Here is a 15,886-nt window from a genome sequence, read left to right on the forward strand (position 1 = left end):
TCCAAGCAGTATGGGTTTTCAGAGTGGCCCTAGTGTTATCACAATAAGCATAAACACTCGGGTTACTAGAAGGTAGTAAAATATTTAATAAATAAAATGATTTAAAACATGTGTACACTGAATAACTGATTCGATTAAACCACAGAGTTTCACACACAGGAATTATGAAAATAACACTGTGGGATGGGTTTCACACTGATAGAAAAAACCTCTAAATATATAATTGTAGATCCCTAACTGCCTAAAGATTAGCTGTCCCAGTCTAATCTAATTAACTAAGCAAGTCAAGATAATACTCTTACTGCTGCAAGGCAAAATAAGAATATATGTCCACTCTTCAGGCTGTTGTCAGGTCCTCAGTGACTGGAATATCTACTCCTACAATTTCTGCTGAACAGCTCTGGAAAACTATAACTGCCAACTACAACAACTACTGAACAGCTCCAACTGCTACACTACTGCAACTGTACTGAATTAACTCAGAACCTGCTTTTTATAGCAGAATCTTTTAAAAGTCACCAAAAGCTGTTCTAAAAATTTTATTCTTTCATTTCAGACTTTTGAAAGTAAACAAAAACAGCTGCTGTGGAGATTCCATTCCTTTCAGCTCTGGCACACAATAACATCACTATAGGTCAGCTGAATGGCATAACCTGCATTCAGAATTCTTTTTTAAAAGACATGCACATTTGATCAGCCAGAAAAACTGTTTGATTTTAACATTTTACATAAACCAAAATAATGATCAATAAACATAAACTTATTTACAAAATTATAGTCATGCTGGCATATATAACACAGGGTAATTTACATTTTTTACAAGTATTTACAAAACTGCAGCCAGAAATTATAGCACAAATAGCAATATTTGATATCCTCACACCCTGATAAAATTATAAGGTTGATTAGGAGGATATATGAGGGATCATATGAGCAAATTAAAGTGGGATGGTTCCTCTCTGATAAGTTCTGTTTGAGCAGGGGAACCAGGCAGGGATGTCCTCTTTCCCTTTTATTATTTGCATTATATTTAGAACCATTGGCAAAGAAAATAACGGACTCAGAAATTCAAGTATATAATTGGTATAGTAATCAAGAAAAACTGGCTCTATTTGCAGATGATATTGTTTTATACCTGATAAAATTAGAAAATGATATTTCGGTGTTGTGGAACATTTTGAGGCAGTTTCAGATCTTTTCAGGATAGAAAATTAATGAAGCTAAAAGAAAGGCAATATCTGTAAGTTATGTATTCATGCACAAATTGTTTCAGTAATATCCATATTTATAGAGACATGATAAAATGAAGTACTTAGGAGTATGGATTATAAAGGATTCTGGTGTGGCAGCTAAGGATATGTGGGAAGAGACTAAACAAAAGATGATACAAAAACTGAGAAATTTGAAGGTCTGTTATATGGATATGGATAGAAAAATACAAGCAGTTAAAATGTTTTAGTCTCTTTAGTTTTATACACAGGTTAGGCATATTTTTATCAACCAGAGGAGACTTTGTGGATAGCAATTAAGAAAATGCTGAAGGATTTTATCTTGTTGTGGAACACTGCAAGAGTCAAGTGGGATAAGCTGATTTTAATAATAGAACAAGGCTGTTTAGGATTATTGGATTTGAAGGGGGATTTCAGATCTACTCAGTTAAGGCTCCTATATTAGCAGAAGCAGAACTCTATAATTCAAAGTGGAAAGGGATGCTGATGAAATGGGGGAAGCTCAAGAAACAAGGAAAGACTGGAGTTCTGTATGTAGATCCTTAGGGAGAATAACAATAACCATGCAGAATTTTATATTCATAAAGTAGCAGAAAATATTGTAAGAAATAAGCCAACATGGGAATGGAGAAGGAAGGTTCTGCCAATCAGGATGACTGCAATTAGGCATACAGACAATAGGCAAGATAGGGCTGGAATTTATTGGAGAAAACTGGCAAAAGAACAAAGGCATTGGGAGCAAATAATAATAGAGGGAAAGGAAATAGAATGGGAAGAGGCCAAGAATTTATTTGGACTGCAGGCTAGAGACTGCTTTCCATCTCAAGGATTGATATCAGAATAGAGGCAAAAAGAAACAAATAGGGGAATCCTAAGTGAAAGATCAGTACTGGTAGAGTTTTTAGAGTCTAGAACAGAAGTCACTGTTAAAAATGAATAATTAGTAGAGCATATAAAATATTGCATGATAACTCTAAGAATCAATCGGAGGACATTAGAAAGGATTAAGAGAGACTGGATAAGCAATTCACAAAGAAATAATGAGGGATATATGTATATCTCCCACATATGCAGCAAAGTCTAGAAGATTTAGGATCTTTGCTTGGATGTATTTACATAGCTGTTTTGGGTCTATATCACATTGTCACATGACCCATTCCTCAAATGCCTCTTCATCAAACTTTATTTGTTGAAACCTTTATCCATTGAACAATCATCTTAGTAATTTTTTTCCTAGGGAAAATAACCACCAGGCTAACTACTGATCATCACAAAAATCAGAAAATTTAAAACCCACTCAGGTGAGGGGCTATGGCCCCAATGTGGAAGGTTATTCTACCCCAACTAAATATACCAGTTCTGAGATCGCACTGCAGTGGGGAAAGGGGCAAATTCCCAATGATTACCACTGTTTTTTTTTTTCCCCTGGGAAAAAATTCACTAAAATGATTGTTCAACAGATAGAGGTTTTGACAAATAAAGTTAGATGAAGAGGCATTTGATGAATAGGTTATTCGATGATGTGATGTACACCCCTATTTTTATACCCAAAGTAGGCTACAAAGAATTTTTACTCAGGTAGACAGCAAATGTTGGAGGTGTAATGGATAAAAAAAAGGTAATTGGGAACATCTAAAGAAATCCCAATCCCTCTGCACCACACACTCCAGAGACCTCAACCTCATTACCACAATCAACAGAACATGCTGGAGGGACAGGTTCATAACCCAGAGACTGCCTATGCTATGGACTAGACTTCCCATACATGTCAAGCAAAGCACCTCACTGGCCATCTTCAAAAGAAATCTTGATGAGTGGATGGGAAATAGAAAGTTCACCCCGGGGATCACTGCAGTGGTTTTACTTGATAGAGGCACTAAGAACTAACGTCGGGCGTCATGATGCCAGGCCACTTTTATGGGCTAGGCTTATAAAGGCTCCAAGGCCATTAGCCGAGTACACACCTATAAACCTATGAGCACATTTTCTGGAAGTGTAATGAGTTGTTAGACTTTAAAGATTCCCTGCAGACTACTCTGTCAAAGATACTGGGTGAGCAAATTGGTATAACTAAGGAAATTATTTTTTGAGCTATGAGACAGAATCTGAATTGCCTAGACAGAGTAAGGCCTTGCTGAATATAATTATGGTGCGTGTCAAAAAAGCAATTACTTGAAAATGGAAATCAAAGTGTAAACTACGGTACTAGAAGTAGTGAATATAGTAACAGAGATAAAACAACTGGAATTGGTATGTTTAGAAAAGGGTAGGAGCAAATTACATAGAAAAAAAATTTGAATTGTATGAACAATATATACAGTGGAAGAATGAGGTTTAAAAGAAGGCAGGATTTGAATGAGCTATACAATGTTTGGCAATGACTGCATAGATTATAAGTGATGTATAATGTTTGCAACTAAATTTATGTCATAGTTTGTTTTCCTTTATATTAATGTATGATTGCCTATGTTATTTGTGATAATTTAATAAAGATGTTTCTTATTTAAAAATAAAAATAAAGGCTTTTGACACAATCCATCACTCAAGCAAAGTAGAAAAGCTTAATAAACTAGGAATAAACCGCTTCATCACACATTGGATTGACAACTGGCACACAGATAAGATGAAGGAGATGAAAGTAGGGGAAGGCCATCACTAATTCTGTCCCCTAGGGTTCAGTACTAAGACCTCTTCTATTTGGCATCCACTTCTTAGATATAAAAAACAATCCTGGGCTCTGTCTAACTAAGTTTGGAGATAACTACAAATTAGGAGCAGTGATAGAATCCTCAAAAGACCCAGCCATCCTACAGGAAGGTTGTTCCAAACAAATAGCTAGTTCCAGAATCATGGGCTAAAGATAAAGGACAAAAATTGCATTATCATCACCCTTGGCAAGCTGAATCCCTGGGGGAACTATCACATTGACAACACACTCGTAAGAGTTAACCCAGTAGTTCAGGATTTGGGAACTTACGTCAACAATGATGTAACTTTTGACCAGCATGTGTCCACTGTGGTATGGAAGTAATTCTATTTTGCACAGCTCACAAACAAAGGCAGATTCCCCTAGATCCAAGGATGCCATTGTACTCTTTTACTCAGCTTTCGTTTGGCGAATCACTGAGAATAATGCCCCTTTTGGCATGTATCTGTCCAGGTACATGCAGCAAATGAAATACCTGCAGAGATACCTTATAAAACAGGATAAAGGGCCTAAACAATATGTCCTACATGGACTTCCTTAAAGCTCTACTGCTATATTTGTTTTTTACAAACTGTTAAGATGTCTGCTGTGTCTAGCATACAAGGCATCTTCTGACCCATTACTGATTTTTTACTTCACATCTGCAAGTCAAATGGCATCACACATACTCAACACAGGGACCTAACAGATTGGGAGGGCAGGTATATCTCACACAGAATACAGCTGCTCTAGAAGAGGCTCTCCATGTCTACAAAACAAAGCTCATTCCTGATCACATTCAAAGATAACTTGGGTCAATGGATGGGAAATAAGAAATTTACCCCAGGACTCTCCCCACCCTGTACTGCGAATGGACAGAAGCAGCTCTTAAATGCTTTATCCCAATGCCTGGCTCCCCTCCAAATGTTAATGTTATGATCTATTATACCATGATCCCCCCAAAACGTGCACGCTGATTGGCCAGCGTGCCCGTTGTAAATCGAGTTATACTAATGGAAAAAGGTCTGGTCGCCCGGACTTTTTTCCATTAGTATAACTTTTTAAACACTGTTAAATGGGTTTAACATAGCGAGAACTAAAATAAGCAACGGAGATCTCCGCTGCTTATTTTAAAGCTGTCTCGCCATGTTAAACCCATTTAACATAGTGAGGCAGTGTTTAGAAAGCAAGATCTCCGTTGCTTTTGAAGAATGAGTTTAACATAGCGAGACAGTTTAAAATAAAACGGAGATGTCCGTTGCTTATTTTAAACTGTCTCGCTATGTTAAACTCATTTAACATAGCGAGACACTAAAAAGCAATGGAGATCTTGCTTTCTCCGTTGCTTTTGCCTGATGTACGCGCAGGCGCAGTACATCAGAACGATGCCAGACATCTGCGGAAGGGCAGTAAACAGGCATTATACTATGCCATTATTTAAGAAAAGTAATAGTTTCTTTTCTTAAATAATGTCATATAATAGCAATAACTCACTTCTGGTGGGTAATGCGGTTGGCTTTTGGTCACCTCGGGACCAAACCACGCCAACCGTGGGTAAATTTAGCATTACCCACACCCAGGCGTGGGTTATTGCTATAGTAGTTATCACTAGTGTAATATATAAAATATAGATCTTGAAAAGGGTTAGGTGAATTTAAACTCCAATGGGATAGGTTAATTTTAAGCACCAAATGGGATAGTTCACTAGGTTTAAAATGGCCTTCAAGGGCAATTATCCTAGTACTAAACTATGAACATATGAACCTGTGGCCCTTTTGATGATGCAAGTAACTTGTTCCCCCACTCAGTGGAGGGGATAGGGCATATCAAATACACCCTTATTGCTGAGATGTCAGTGTGGGCAAAAGCAACCCTTGTGTTTGTTTGCATGATGGCCTTCTGAATGAATTTTGTCCCCATACGGGGGATATCCGATACTAAGGAATGAATGGGCAGAGGCTAACTGAGGGAGGCTTTAAGCTTAACGGTCATGAAGCAAAAAGGAATTAGAAAGAAATAATACATGAACAACTGCAGATGATACAGCAGGTTGAGGTTGCAAGCTGCAGTTCCTGTGGTACATGGTTTGATTCCTTCAGACCTTATTTGCCTGCTGTGTGACCTTAAGCGAGTCACTTAACTGTATAGTGCTGGGAGGGGGGTAACTGGGAATTTGTCTATGCTTCTCAATGGTCCTCTGGACTGCAAACCTCAGAACTATCTATGAACTCTGATTTTTTTATTTAGTCAAGGCTCATGATGGTATTATTGACAGTTCAATAGTAAGCAATAATGTAAAAATGTAACGTTAACCTCTGTGTGATTAGATGGAGAACCATCTAGAATACAGAAGGCAATAATGGGTGCAGGTGCTACTCAAGTTGACAAGGTGGTCAGTTATACACAGGCATGTTCCTTAGAGCTATGTCCTGGGGCCAGTTCTGTCCAACTTTATAGTTTCTACTTTCCAAATGGCAAACAACTGTTGGATCTCTAAGTCCACTGACAGCTGTAAACTTGGTTGTTTTCCACAACACTCAGAGACATAACAGAGATAAAATGTGTTTCAGAAAAGCCATTCAGTGGATGGCTTCATCCAGCCTAATACTTACCTTAAACAAATGTAATGATCTGTGTGATTATGTGAGGTAGTGCCAGGGGGAGGACAGTGTATGTGCAACATATGCCAGTTTAGATAGCTGGAGTTTTGTAAAGAATTATGTCATTTGAATGCCAAACTGATTTGTACAGATGCTTGCATTAAAATGTATTTGTAAAGCTGCTTGTGTTAAAAAATGTATGAACAGTGGGTCCTGCTGGACAGAAAAGAAATATACTTGCATGACAGACCATATTGTTGTAACTGCTGAAATGTATATATTTTAACAGATGATACTAGAAGGAAAGGGGTTAAACTCAGCCCAGCTAACCTTAAGAAAAATAACTTGAAGTTAAATGACTTGGTTTAGGCCATAACGAGTCTATCTCACAGGTCTGAGTGCATCCAGATATGTACTGTCTATAAAAAGCCTTTCTACAGGAAGGGTAGAAGTACTGGAATTGTTTGTAGCTTCCAGATGCTGTACTAAGCCTTACCAATGTTCTATGTGTATATTGTGACACATCTGTGCCAAATTCCAGCTCAGTTGCTAGTGAGGGGATAGTGTGAGAACCACAGAGTCAGGTGATCAGGTGTGACATCATCCTGTAGCCAGCACTTAAATTGTATTTAGGTACTAGTGAGAGATGTGTCAGTAGCACTCAGCATTTTGTTATTAGACATGAGAAGAGATGCTCATCTAACTTCAACTTGCTTTGCACTAACAAGTAAGTAGGAAACAGTAATTCTTCAGTCAGTTAGGAAAATATAGTGAGACTATTTAAATGTTGATTTTTTTTTCTGTATCTGTCTGAGTCTATGTTGCATTTTTATATTTCCTGTGAATGAAACTCTGGTATTTATTGTAAATAGATATTCAGTATTTTCATGGTTTCTTTTTATTATTTATTATTAAATACATCTATACCCTTCATTGTGGCTGGTCTTTTAGAAAATATTTAACCTTTGAGAGTAACTGCATTTATTTAGTGGCACTGTGGTCCACATTCATGAAAGTCTTGCTGCTTGCCTTGGAAATGCTACAATTTGTTTAAGTATTAATTTTACTAAGAGTAATTGGGTACCCTGGTAAGAATCTTAGAGTAGCTGGCTTTGTGAGTGTTCTGGTGGCAGTGTATCTACCTTATAGTCTGGGTGGAAATGGCAAAGTTGGTAAGTTGTGCCAGCCATTCCCAGTTGTGTGTGTGTGCCTGGATGTGAAAATCTTTTCTCAAAGAGTGTGTGTGTGTGTGTGTGTGTGTGTGTGTGTGTGTGTGTGTGTGTGTGTGTGTGTGTGTGTGTGTGTGTGTGTGTGTCAGCTACTTTGAACAGGGACACTGAGAAAACTGATTTCCCAGAGAGAGTGATGGAGAACCTGGCTCGCAACACCTGTTGAAGGAGTTAACTCTATAGCTATGTCAATGGGAAGTCTTATTTGGGGCCTGGAGAAAAAGTCCATCCTGAAGACCAGAGTGTGCATTGCCTGTGTGTCCTTAAGGGAAATTGTACTTGGTGCAGACGGCTGCATATGAAAATACTGTGCATGTCTATTTTTTTCTCAGTGAATGTTCCCCACCCACCCCCGGTGCCAGTGGTGAAGATTGAGACTCCTGGATCACCGGCCCAGAGGAGGGATATTACAATCTGTACCAAAGTTAATAGAAGACACTGAAATCCTAGCTTGGATAAGGGATATCTGCACTTCTACAGATATCCAACACTGACCCTCCATCCAAGTCCCCAAGGCTAAAGTTCCAAATTCTGAAATTGTTAATAACTGTATTCTATAAGAAATTAAAGTAAGAGTGCTTTGTATGTGCATTGCAGCAAGGTTTCTTTCATCTTTGGAGAGTTTTGCCTTCTTTATACTTACATGTATTTAAGGAATTGAGAGTGGGGGGAGTTGACTTCACATATTTAATATGGGGGGTGAATTGTCCACCTGCAAATAATGGTTGCAGATTAATTTTTCATTGAGTTGATATTTTGTTCATTTGTGATCAGTGAGTTGGTTTCTCACCAACGTACAACTCAGTCATTCATAGTAGAACCCTTGATTAAGTCAAAAGAAGGAATCCTCCCATCACCTTCTACCACACCCAAAGAAATATCTGCAACCATCTCCCTACCAGTCATTATGAGGGGAAAGGTCCTTACTGTACTCCCAAAGCCAAAACCACAGTCTGTATGGGCCCCAGCAACATTCCAGGAAGATTTTTAAATAGCTTAAAACAGAATCTGTTGGGCCTCTGGAAGTGTGTTGTTCCAGAGGAATGGAGGACTGCAACAGTCATCCATCTACACAAGGAGGGGCCCATCAACTGATGGAGAGAATTATCATAGACATGTTCAGTAATGACATAAACATTCTCAAAACACTGGAACAGACCCAATTTGGCTTTGTCAAAGGGATGTCTTGTCTGGTCAATTAAGTGGACTTCTTCAAGAAAGTCACAAGGGCCATGGATGAGGGTAAAATGGTAGGCACTACTTATCTAGACCTGGCCAAAGTTTTCAACACATTCCCCTGCTCAGGAATCATAGATAAATTTACTGAGTTAGGCATAAACCCCTGCATCATGAGATGGATAGCACACTGGCTCACTCACAGTACACATGTAATCTGGATAGGTGAATCCACCTCTGATAACAAGCCTGTTACCAGCAGTGACCCACAGAGATCAATGTTGGGACACATCTCTGAAGTGAAGGCCAATGTTGAGGGTCTTTGGCTCACCAACTTCACCAACAACTGTAAGCTGGAAGCAATCACTGAATCCACAAATGATGCTGACATCCTATAAACAGGCCTAAAAATGACAAATGGCTGGTGGCAAAACCATGGCCTGAGACTAAATGCTAAAAAATGCATAATCATCCCTTTCAGTAAATCAGATATCCCTGCAAATGATAATATTGATAGCACACCTCTAAAAGTAGACCAAGTGGTGAGGGACAGAGAAACACAGATAAATAGAAACCTAAACTTTGACCGCCAGGTAGTTATGGTAGTGAAGAAATTCTTCTGTGTGACTCAACTTATAAGTAAAGGAATGGCATGAAGATCAAAAGGAGTCCCAGTGCCATTGTACTTACATCAGGCCCATAACTGAGTACAGCAAAGGAGTCCCAGTGCCATTGTACTTACATCAGGCCCATAACTGAGTACAGCGAAGGAGTCCCAGTGCCATTGTACTTACATCAGGCCCATAACCGAGTACAGCAAAGGAGTCCCAGTGCCATTGTACTTACATCAGGCCCATAACTGAGTACAGCGAAGGAGTCCCAGTGCCATTGTACTTACATCAGGCCCATAACTGAGAACAGCGAAGGAGTCCCAGTGCCATTGTACTTACATCAGGCCCATAACTGAGTACAGCGAAGGAGTCCCAATGCCATTGTACTTACATCAGGCCCATAACTGAGTACAGCGAAGGAGTCCCAGTGCCATTGTACTTACATCAGGCCCATAACTGAGTACAGCGAAGGAGTCCCAGTGCCATTGTACTTACATCAGGCCCATAACTGAGTACAGCGAAGGAGTCCCAGTGCCATCGTACTTAGCCTTCATCAGACCCATAACTGAGTACAGTGAAGGAGTCCTAGTGCCATTGTACTTAGCCTTCATCAGACCCATAACTGAGTACAGCGAAGGAGTCCCAGTGCCATTGTACTTAGCCTTCATCAGACCCATAACTGAGTACAGTGAAGGAGTCCTAGTGCCATTGTACTTAGCCTTCATCAGACCCATAACTGAGTACAGCGAAGGAGTCCTAGTGCCATTGTACTTAGCCTTCATCAGACCCATAACTGAGTACAGCAAAGGAGTCCCAGTGCCATTGTACTTGGACTTTATCAGACCCATAACTGAGTACAGCGAAGGAGTCCTAGTGCCATTGTACTTAGCCTTCATCAGACCCATAACTGAGTACAGCGAAGGAGTCCCAGTGCCATTGTACTTAGCCTTCATCAGACCCATAACTGAGTACAGCGAAGGAGTCCCAGTGCCATTGTACTTAGCCTTCATCAGACCCATAACTGAGTACAGCGAAGGAGTCCTAGTGCCATTGTACTTAGCCTTCATCAGACCCATAACTGAATACAGCGAAGGAGTCCCAGTGCCATTGTACTTAGCCTTCATCAGACCCATAACTGAGTACAGCACTCCCTTCTGCATTTACCTAACCAGGCACTTACATCAACTGGAGCGGCCTCAGAGGTTTCTTACTAAAAAAACACAAAGCATACGACACATATCTTATGCAAACCAACTATAGGCCTGTCCCTTTACTCTGTCTTATCTTTTATTGAGAGGTGACTTATGCCTAACCTACAAGGCATTCCCTGATCCAGCCCTGATGAAAATGTTACATATTCGCAAGAATTATTATACAAGGGTTACGCATTCCATGGACCCAAACCTTATCTGTGGTTCTAACACAATTTGTTAATAAACAGATTTGTATCCCAAAGATTACCACGTCCATGGAATAAACTTCCCATCTTTGTAAAACAAAGCTGGTTCCTCACTCTTTTCAGAAAGAATTTGGATAAACAGTTGGGGAACCATAAATTCACTCCAGGGGTACTTCCCATGTCCGTTATGGACAGAGGCACTCTGCAAAATGACACACGTCACCAAAACCCAAAGACCCTCTATCCTGATACTACCCCATCCCATATCTGAGGAGTTAAGATATAATATTGTCATATCCTGATTATTATTGGCTAGGCTTGTAAAGGCTCTTATGCCATAAGCCTAGTAATCACCTATGAACCTATGAGGAGTGCCAGTTTATAATAGCTCGTCATTTAAAGAAAATGTTGAACTATTCCTATAGCTGGTTGGGCTATTATTTAAGTCAACAAGCAACAGAGATGCAAACACCAGTTGGACTAGTTTAAAAAACTTATAAGACATATGCTAGTATATACCTCTTCAGCCCATCCATATACAGAGTCTAATAAATTTACTACAAACAGTACAAAATAAATTTACTGATGAACAGCAGCGATAGGTCACCTTAAGTACCCAGCAAGACTTCAGTTGTGGGATTATATGGCATTAATTACAGATTAATTTGAGGGAAGATTTGCGGAATTACTGAGAAGAGTATTGGCCTTAGAAGTTTATAAAAGCAATACATCTCACAGATACTGGAGTACTAGGTTTGTAATGTTACTTAAAAACAGCACTAAGAGGGATTGATACATTACATAAATGGTGCCTAAATTATAAAATACATTTCCTCCAGATATAGGGTCATTTGAGAACCTCAGGCGTTAAAGTTTAAGGACAAAAATGGACAGAAAATAGAACATTTAGATGTAACATTATGGAATCTCTGTTCCTAGAAGACATGATTTATGAACTGGTGCAAAATCCAAGATCACCATGTACCATTTTATGAAAAGTGCTTTAAACCAATTTGGATGTGCCAAAAATGCTATAACAGATAATACATGTGGTTGTATATGGACATAGCTATTGAAAGACTGATCAGGTCAGCCATATTAGTGGTTTGATACAATGGAAGTCTGGGAAACTTGTATTAAGAGAACAGATACATATTATGCAGGTAATGACATAATTATATCTGGCTTTAAAGTGCAGTCTGATAGCACTAGCTAAACAATATGAAAAAAAATAATTTACTGAGATTTTATAAACTTTAAAGAGGCATTTGAGCTTAGACATTTGCGTTCCAGGGCGTTTTGGGTTATATAAGGTAAATCAAGTGTTACATTTTGAAGTATATGGCAGAGCTGTACAGACAGTCTGATACATGCTGTGGAAATGTGCATATATTGTAGTGCAGTCTCTAAGTAAGATTTGACACCTGAGAAGTGTTACATATGAAAGTATTTGCCAATTGACAAGTATTAAGCATAACAGTATCTTTGCAAATGCCAATGAAAGACAAGTGTATATTCCCCTACAAAATAAACATATTTTCATTATGGTAGAATGCCACAGGAAGCTAATATGTTGGTTTAAACAAAAGGATTGCAGAAGTTATCATCATAAGGATCATAGTGACACAGTGAAAAAAATGTGAAAAACACCCTCAGTGGTGCCAGCTCTGTGGCACTGAGAAATAAAGCCCTGTCTGTGTCCCAGGTCACATGACACAGAACCGATTAGTAATCCAGACACTGGGAAGCCAGTCTAATAGGGTGGAACTGAACAGCCAACACCAACCTTTCTATCTAGGAGGAGAGTGCCAGCCCAGATTATTGCTAGTCTAGAAGAGACTAAATGTCCTAGCATGGATGAGTGAGTACCAAACAGTGCACCTATCACACCCATGATAGATATATGTAGGAAAGAGCATGTAAGTCAAGGGGTCTGGCATTGTGAAAATCCATCCATGAAGGCTGCCATAGGGTAATAGGCAAGATCAAGCAGAAAACACACTGATGGATGAATGGATGATGTCCCCTTTCCAAAGGTATGGGTATGAGGAGAACCGATGGTCAGCAGGTAATGAGGGAAGGATGGAACTCACTTTAAAAAGACATACTGAATGGGATACAGCATAGTATACATAGATCATAGAATTGTTTTGTTTTGGTCTGTTTCCCTTATGCCCATCAAATGTCAAGCCTCCCCATCACTGGACTCAAGATCATTCATTTCCTAGTGGGGGGTGGATTACCAGACCTGCTAGAGTATGAGCTGTAGGGGGGTTGCCATACAGGTGCACATTGTGATTGTCTGTCACGCATACCACAGAGTCAGTCATAAATGCTATTAGAGCCATATACAAGCAAAATGACTCGAACATAGAAAGCAATTATGCCTGTGAAACATAAAGATTTCCCAAAAGGACTGTCAGTCTGTACAACTGACTGCAGAGGACTGGATAATTACATTCATTCCATGCCACAGAATGACCAGGACGCTGGTGTCACAACATCCATAATAGACACCACGAAAGTGCTAGCCAGCTTGGTGTTTCAAGTCCTGTGGGGACATACATATGCTACTCTAAGTGCATGAGTGAGGAATAGTATATTTATAATTAAAAAATATACAAGGTAGTGTTGAAATGATTACTAAACTGTCATTCATGGTAATATTACATATACCAAGCAATACAGATATCCCGTATGTTACCATTTAGAAAAAAAGTAATAATAAGTCATTTAGGATAACAGTGCCTGGGGTTCAGTGTCATGGATTCCAGACTAGAATGCCATCTGCAGCTAAATTCTATGTGTAACCTGGAAATGTATAATAAATACACAGTGTGAAGCAAGGCTTTCTACTAATATTTATATAATTTTTTCATGCATCCTAAGTTAGAAAGTGAATTTGGAAGGTATATAATGTATGCATCCAGAGTACCTTCATCCTTGTGAATATGTTACTGTATTGCCTGAAGCATTTAGTAAAGGTTTAGTAGATTGCATCTCTGACTAAGTACTTTTATGTAATGGCAGTGGTGTGTTGCACAATTACAGAATGATATTTCTATAATGCACATATTTTCAGTCTGGGAACAAGCTGTAGGAAATAGACCACACCATCTGCATTAGCTTACCACAGAATCAGAAGCCATTACAGGTATGCCTGGCTTGTTAGATTGGACAGTTTAATATGCCACTCATCCTCAGAATCAGACAAACTGCCATAAAATAGCCAAGATAGATTTAAATCAACTAATTCCAGCATTTTAGAAATGCAATTTATTATAATCTGCAGGTCAGCTGGCTGTGATCTTTGCAGACTTTCATTTCACACATGACTTTGTTATATGGAGAAAGAAACATAAGATCCTATGTAAGTGTACAGAAAAAATGCAGGCCCACAATAAGGCCAAAATAAGGCCAAAATAAGATGTTTCTTCGAGTATAAGCTAAAGAAATCATTAGAATCTGTGACCTTCATTTTCCTTCATCTGATTATTTTCTGACGCCAGAACAGACAAAATTGGAATACATATTCATACATCACCAAAGCTAACATATGATGATCCGTGCATCATATTTTAACAGTTTTCTATGGAAACCGGAGAATCTTTGTAACTTCTCACAAGGGTCCTGTTGCCACAGAAACCCATCAATGAAGGACAATACTCAGAGGATATATGGCAATAAAAGTCTGTCTTTTACTTGCATACTGATTAGGGCTCAGAACGTTGCAGCTCCCCAGCCATTTCACTGCTCATCACCTTCTCAGCAGAAACGTGATAAACCAGACAAGACTAATATGGGAAAAAAGCCAATTATCTCGACACATTTGTTCTGGTAACTTTGAGCAACACATTAGTAAATCAGTAATCTGACATGCATTGTAGCTTACATTTTACTGTTTTAAAACTATTCATCTATTCATATAGTGAATGCAATTGTTTGCGACTTAGTGGAAGTAAATGTATATTTTAATCTGTCATCTTTATAAGTGTTGTCTTACTTTAAACCACAGAGGTGAAACCACTGAAAAGTAAACAGACCTATCACTACAGATGTATGAGAAACAGATGCTAGCTTGGTGGGAAAACTGTAAACCTGAAACATGAACCAGTGTTTTTGTCATGTCATGTAAAGGTATTGTAGGGATTTATCATAGCAGTATGCTGAAAAAAAAAGAATCATATTAAATTTCATTTGGAGGCAAAGAACAATGTCTGTCTGTGAGTGTAATGGGTATACATATTTGAAGCAGTTGATGAAATGTGTTTCTTTATCATGTGTTAGATATAAATTTACCCCCAGTTATCTGAACTAAATTATAAATATTCCAAGTTATAGCTAAACTTTCATTTTTAAATATAATGTGGTGTTTAGGCCAGATTTAATTTTCAGAACTGTTTTGCAGGATTACATCTACAAACTACAGTGCAAATAAGTTTAGTATATACTAGCCTGAGAGGCACTGAATCAGTAATTCCTGTTTGGTTGATCTAGCAAAGAGTATTTTTTTAGTACCACCCTCTCAAGCAAATCATTCATAAAGGTACATTTAATTTATTTAAATCAGAAAACGTCAGCCTTTACATCTGCAAAATGTCATACTGACCTACAGTGGTCTAGAAATGTAGACTTTCCAGTTTCATTTTTGAAACAAGGATTAACTGACCTGTCCATGCTTCCAAATGTAAAACAAGACTTAATTTGAATGCCCTTAACAATAGTTACATTATACATTCCTCCATCTTATATCACTCTCTGCAAGGGTCTTGTATTGTAAAACATTCTGCACTACAGTTTAAGAAGCTACCCTCCATTCCATTCTGGCATCTGTGCACCCACATTACATGTGCCTGTGAAAAGATTCCTAGTTATGTCCCACTAGATACACTATGCAAAAATTCTATAAAGCCTTCATGGGTTCATAGGTTCATAAGTGTTTACTAGGCCAACAAC

Source organism: Protopterus annectens, chromosome 11.part0 (assembly GCF_019279795.1).
Source record: "Protopterus annectens isolate FY-2018-M chromosome 11.part0, PAN1.0, whole genome shotgun sequence".
Taxonomy (NCBI): Eukaryota; Metazoa; Chordata; order Ceratodontiformes; family Protopteridae; genus Protopterus; species Protopterus annectens.